We start from the raw sequence: 7,307 nt of genomic DNA, 5'->3' as shown, positions 1-7,307 counted from the left end.
GAGGAAGTCCACTGCTTCTTCAGGGGACAAAGAGGAAACAACACCCCAGGGTATTAAGTCGAGACAGTGATTTATGTCCTCCCAGCAAGCCTTTGCCCAGACTGGGCGGGGGTTGTGGGTTGAACTCTGCGGAGCTTCCGAGAACTTTTAAAAAGGAAAGTCGCATCCAGGGACTCGTGGTCCGAGTCGAAAATATTTCGCCCGGAGGTAATAGCCTCAGGGGTGACGGTAGAAAGGAGTAGGTCCAACGTTTCCAGGTCACGGGTGTTGTGGAGGTTATGTTGCGGTAGGCGAAGAGCATGAATAAAATGTTCCAAGAAAAAGTTATCGTCTGCGTTAAGAGAATGGCCGGACATTGAGGACTCCCAGCGAATAGACAAATTAAAATCACCCACCAAGATAATTGGGCCGAGATCAATAGCCTTTAATACAGAGTCGAGACAGTTTTCAAGCACACTAATATCACTCGCGAGGGGACGATAAAAACAACCAACAAAAACTTTCTCTAATTTTCCACGTTTGTTCGTGGGTAGATGAACTTCACACCACACTATTTCGCACTCTGTCTCGAGGTCTGTGCGGCGTTTTGAGGGGAACTGTGAATTGATGGCAAGGAGCACACCACCACCTCTGGATAGTCGATCCCGACGGTACACTGAATGGGAATTGGAAAAGGATAACTCACAGTCACTAACGGCAGGATTAAGCCAAGTCTCAGATATGATAGATATACTCTTCTCAAGGATTCTGCATGGGAATATTGCGAGGAGCACAGAGGACCAAAAAACTATACCGCCACATTTTGCTAAAAATAAGCCCAAAATAGTTGAAATAAAAAATAACGAAAAGGTGTTATGAAAAATACTGATACGAAACATATTTACAACGATATTGTCCAAAAAGATGTAAAAATACCTAGTAAAATTTAAAAAGAAACCCAGAGATCATCAATTAGTCAATGGTGAAGAAACTGCAGGATCATTATTATTTTTTTATTTTTTCGACAGCATTAAATAATTCATTTCCAATTATAAAACCTCTTCAATTTGTCTGAATATTATGCTATGCAAAATTAGTAGTCCACATTTAATTTATATGAATGTAATTACCCTTAACGTAAATAACTCTTAAACTAAGTTCAATCCGTCATTTTAACGATTTTAAACTGTTCCATTGCGTGCAACTATTTTTATAGAGAATTACATACTTATTTTCATTTCACTGATATTGTCGTAATATTTATAGTACTCATTACTCAGTGAAAAAGGTTTCATCTTAAACGAAATTTCAACAACATCAGTGTATGTTTTATTCCATTACACTAAAATACATAGGTACCGCACATACCTACGAGTTGAATCGATATTAACTAAGGTGAGGAGTTCATTTTCATTACCGACATGCATTACCGTTAGTCAGAATCTAATGAAAATCCACCGTCTTTCGTGGTTAGCGTCAACGCAGCAAGCCAAATTAAATGTATTTGGTGGATATGAATTTTCCGCATAAATATTTCATCTATAACGATTTGGATTCAACGGAATTTTCTTCCATTTTTGAACGATTCGAGTGGAAAATGTAGATTCAATTCATTCGGTTCATGCCATTGAATCGTTCGTTTGGAACGATTCATTCATGAACGAAACAGCTCCAATACTCTCACTAGTCTCAGTTCCGCTCAGTTCCAGCTCAGTTCTCCTCTGACCGTGGTAAAGGAAGGTTGTGTTCTCCTGTGTTCCCAAAAGTGGTTTGAGTGTTCTTGTGAGGAGTGCAAATGCTTTTCCGTCATTAACTAAGGATCGTCAGCGGTAATTTATTATGAATATACTTTAATCTGACCATTCTATCAGGTATGCTATGCGTTTTCTTATTTTTTTTTAATTGTAATTGTAATTTTTTACCAATATTTCTCCACGTGCAGTGAAACATTCTTTACATTACTCTTATATTTACAACGCGTTCTTCCCTGTGAACTCATTTGGACATGACTAACCTCGGATCCTATCAATTCAAGTCTGTTTGTGAATCTCAGATAGGCTCCTTCCGTAATTTAATGAAAAGGGCGTCCTCTCGTGATTACACGAGAAGGTGTTCATGCAATGATATTGAAATTGGGGTCAAAGTCATTCACATAAATACTCTACACAGGATTCTCCACTCCCTTAGTTCCTGTGATTCCCACCGGTCGCATCAAATAGCGGCGCTGATGTAGCCAGCCCCGGTTGTTCCCAAGCGGCACGCCCACAAGAGGCACGCTACGCGGCGAATTTGAATCCACGTTTCGCAACGCAGTGCTGTGAAGGGCAAAATTTGCTGGCGGAGCGGGAGCTCTCGTGGCGTCGACGCAACGCGGAGCTGTGAAGGCACCCTAATATGGCCGCGAGAGGCACGCTTTGCGGCGAATTTGAATCCATGTCTCAATCGTTCATTGCTAAAAAATAAAGTTCGTGTCAACTGCCCACGAAAATATAACTATCACCGTGAGTTTAAGTAGTTTCCTGGTGGTGAAAATGTACGTAATCACAAAATCGGTACGCTAATTCACGTTGAGAGAAGGGAAGAATAAGTGGGTAAGGAAACGCTGTTAACTTTCCCTAGCCTGAATTAAGTTTGAGGGCCCATAGATATCAACCATGTCTTTAAACTTCCGGCACCTATGTTTTAGAGAATTAAAAATTATTCCTGCGCAGCTCATAAAGAAGAGCACTCGTTGATGTCATTACCAGACCACCTAGGCACACTTGGGGACGGGTCAGATCCGGTATTAGGACCATAGCAAGAATTTTTATCATACAGACTGTCCCAAGGGTCGTGTGTCATTTTTGACCTGTAATTTTACTAACTTTGCATGGAGCAATATTCATGAAAATTGTCACACTTATGGGGAAAGGTCCTAAGTTTTGTTGAGTGCAAGCAAAATTTTACAATTTTGACCTCACAAAGTAGGTCCAAACCAAAAATTTGAATTTGCCTTATGGGGTTTCAATGTTAAAAAATCGAGATAGACAAAAGTGTGAATTTCATTGACCAATATGTCAATTCTTAGGTTTTCGGACACGAGAAAACCGAAAATAACACTTTTATTTACAAATATTCAACCGTTGACCCAGTAAGGTCACCGTCAAGGTCATAAGGGTGGCAAATGGAATAGCATACCAACAAAGGTGTCGATCCATGGGTTTTGTAGGGTGCCCAAGTCATTGTTATTGTCCAAATACCCGTATTATTCACTATTGACCTCCGAGGGTCACCACGGGGGTCAAAGGTCATAGAGTTAAAAGTCGGGCAATCATAAAAACCAAGGGGTCAAACCATAGGTTTTGAAGGGTGCCAAAGTCGGTTAGGCTGTTCGTAGATCCGTATTGTTGATTTTTTGACCTCCGAAGGTCACAATTGGGGTCAAAGGTCATAGAGTCAAACGTCGAGTCATCACGACGAACAACCTTTGGTTGGGGACATTAGTTTTCCTATTATTTAAAAACATACCTCTATGACCTCTGACCCCATTGTGACCCTCGCTGGTAATAAAAAGTCGACAATATGGATTTAAAAACAGCAAAACTGACTTGGGCACCCTTTAAAACACATTGTTACACTCTTTTACTGTCATGGTGGGCCGATTTAACTCTATGACCCTTGACCCCATTATGACCTTCGGAGGTCAAAATATCAACAATACGGATGTACGAACAGCCTAACCGACTTTGGCACCCTTCAAAACCTATGGTTTGACACCTTGGTTGTCATGATGGCTCGACGATTGTCTCTATGACCTTTGCCCCCAATTGTGACCTTCGGAGGTCAAAAAATCAACAATACGGATCTACGAACAGCCTAACCGACTTTGGCACCCTTCAAAACCTATGGTTTGACCCCTTGGTTTTTATGATTGCCCGACTTTTAACTCTATGACCTTTGACCCCCGTGGTGACCCTCGGAGGTCAATAGTGAATAATACGGGTATTTGGACAATAACAATGACTTGGGCACCCTACAAAACCCATGGATCGACACCTTTGTTGGTATGCTATTCCATTTGCCACCCTTATGACCTTGACGGTGACCTTACTGGGTCAACGGTTGAATATTTGTAAATAAAAGTGTTGTTTTCGGTTTTCTCGTGTCCGAAAACCTAAGAATTGACATATTGGTCAATGAAATTCACACTTTTGTCTATCTCGATTTTTTAACATTGAAACCCCATAAGGCAAATTCAAATTTTTGGTTTGGACCCACTTTGTGAGGTCAAAATTGTAAAATTTTGCTTGCACTCAACAAAACTTAGGACCTTTCCCCATAAGTGTGACAATTTTCATGAATATTGCTCCATGCAAAGTTAGTAAAATTACAGGTCAAAAATGACACACGACCCTTGGGACAGTCTGTATGATAAAAATTCTTGCTGTGGTCCTGTATCCCCAACCGCTTATTTTCCCTCAGCTCCCAATCGTAGCCGGAGATGCATCCGGGCACAAAACACCGAGATTTACCCATGATATTTCGTAAATATCTTACTGGTGGAGAAGTACTAAAAAAAACACCAAAATCGGTGAAATTCTCGGCTCACAGAGGATGATAACAGCCGATCACTCATAAGCCGCCACTGACAACAAGGCAAATGAATGGAATAGTAGTGTCGGTCGCGCCACAAGTGGCAAAAGTTGGAGTTTGAATTAATGCGCGGGACCCGTGTTCAATTTATGACTGCTACTGCCACCTAGTGGGGCCTCCTTAGTAATGTAAACTCTATGGTCATTCATATAAAAAAAAACATTTTTTGTCGCGGAGGCTGTATGTAAGACAAAACCCTCACGCTCTGGAATTCCTCGGTGATTTCACAACGCATCTTTTGGCCTTACATTAACGAATGATTTTTATTTTGACATTTAAGAAATTTAACATATTGCCCTCTTCTTATATAATAACCTTAGAATCTGTCGCGTTTGACAAATCCCATCCCGAGTTATTTACCCTAAACAATCAGAAACATAACCAGTACACACGTCAACATACCTGTATACACTACAAAAGAAATAACATTTGTCTCGCCGATCACAGTCCATACCATACCATCATGTCTACTTGCAATAAATTGCCGTCTAATTTCATTGCCGTCATCAGGGCTTCAGCCCATGGTCGTGTCGTCCATCGAAACGTCGGCAGAGATGGAGAACCTCATCTGGTGGGAAACCCGAAATAACTTCAACATTTATGTGTTCCACTTTTATGGGCAGATCGCCGTGATAAGTTATCAAGTATGTGTTGCCTTTGAAGGAATTTGGAAGTATAATTTTTGAGTATAAGAAACATTTTTATTGCTGTAAGATGTGCATGTGGGAATATTCTTGCATACTGAATGCTGGTGGCTGGTCGTGCCCTGCAAAACACCATAATGGTGGCTCGCAGGGTATTGGGTACATGTAAAGTGAGTGCAATAAGTATTCGGACAATACTTGCTTCCAGCCAATATTACTCTTTTGACTCCTTTGCACTTGTTTTTCGGATTCAACATGAATGTAGAATTATCATTTACTGCTCCGTTGACCGAACGGCGACCTGAAGTGTTGACAGGCAGGACACAAAAGGCAACTGAGACGACTAAAACTGAGCAAAACTCATTATTAGGCACTATAATCAATTTAAGTCGCTGAATGAAATAGCTGGACTTGTCGGAGGACTAACTGTGCACGACATTGTAAATCGGTTCGGGAAGACCCAAGTCTTCCCGAACGATCTACGTCGAAAAATAGTGTAAGTATGATTGGTGGAGTTTTGTGCAATAATTTCCTCTGAAGTATCTTTTTCTTTTAGATTTCAAAACAAACCTTACCTTTCGAACGTACCTCTAGTTCCCAATGCTATCAGTCTAATCTTAAAGGTCTCATTCCCTCGGCCGATTTTCACGTAATCCTTCTAATGGATACAGTGTAAGAATATAGAGTAGATGACCCCCCGACCTTTTCCAATGAAAATTGGCATTAGGCGGTACATCATATGTTTATAAGCAACCGATTTGGGCGTTACTTGGTGGAACTTTGTTTCATGGTGAAACAAAACCCAGTGCTATTCCACAAACTTTTATTTTAACTGTCAACTACTTTCGACGTTTACACCTTCATTATCAAGACTAACAGAGCAATAGCGTACAACGTCCAGCCTTATTTATCCAACAATAGTGTAAGGGAAGGAGGAGGTGGGAGGTAAAAGAGGAGGAGGGAGGTTGGGCATTGTTGGTTGAATGAAGGGTCAAAACACAAAAAGTATAAAATCTGGAGGGGGAGGCAGATAGAAGATCAGGTGGTTACGAGGTTAATTGGAAGGGGAGGAGGAGGATTATCAAGGAAGAAATCAGATTTTAAAACAGTAGATAAGAAACAACCTCCTCCGTACTATGTACCTGCCAAAGAAGCTATAGGTCTAACTCTAGATTGGCTCAGAAAATCATCCGTCAATGACGACCTAGTGAGTGACTTCAAAAAACCATTATCAGTGCGCATGGACGAAAATTATTTTCAATTCAATCACCAGTTTTACAGACAAAACCACGGCCTTTCTATGGGCTCTCCTCTCTCGCCTATCCTGGCTGATATCTTTATGGATAACCTGGAAAGTGAACTGTTCAACTCTCATCACCCTCTTTTAAAAAACGTGTGCTACTACTTTAGATACATGGATGACATCATTTGCCTGTGGACCGGTAGCAAGAGACAACTGGCCTCCTTCCTTTGGGTACTCAATTCCCTTCAGCCATCAATCAATTTTACATCTGAACTCGGAGGTGACTCAATCCACTTCTAGATCTAGATCTCACGATATCCCTCAAAGAAGGCAAACATGACTTCGCAAACCACCGGAAAAGTACCTTTACGGATATACTTATACCCGAAGACTCAAATCATTCTTACTCACACAAGATTGCGGGCATTAACTCTATGTTAAACAGACTACTTTGTATCCCAATGACTGATTCAAGTTTCAATCAGGAACTTGATGTAATTAAATCAATATGTTCAAATAACGGCTATAATGATCACCTCATCCGTAAATTACTGGCCAAAAAACAATAACCCGAGTAAGAGTGTGCTGCCGGTCTCCAAAACAGAACCGAAACGGTGGTGCAAATTACCTTTCCTTGGCCCCCTGTCTCATAGTGTTCACAACCTCATACCCAAAGACAAATATCGAGTGTGTTTTTACTCCCCGACCTCCCTAGGTAAAGTGATTTTTAACTCTAAGGACAAAGTGCATCCTGAAGACAAAAGTGATGTCTATGCCCTGGCATTTGATGAGTGCAATGGTGTGTACGT

This window comes from Ischnura elegans, chromosome X (assembly GCF_921293095.1).
Source record: "Ischnura elegans chromosome X, ioIscEleg1.1, whole genome shotgun sequence".
Classification (NCBI taxonomy): domain Eukaryota; kingdom Metazoa; phylum Arthropoda; class Insecta; order Odonata; family Coenagrionidae; genus Ischnura; species Ischnura elegans.
Note: the sequence above shows the minus strand (reverse complement) of the source record.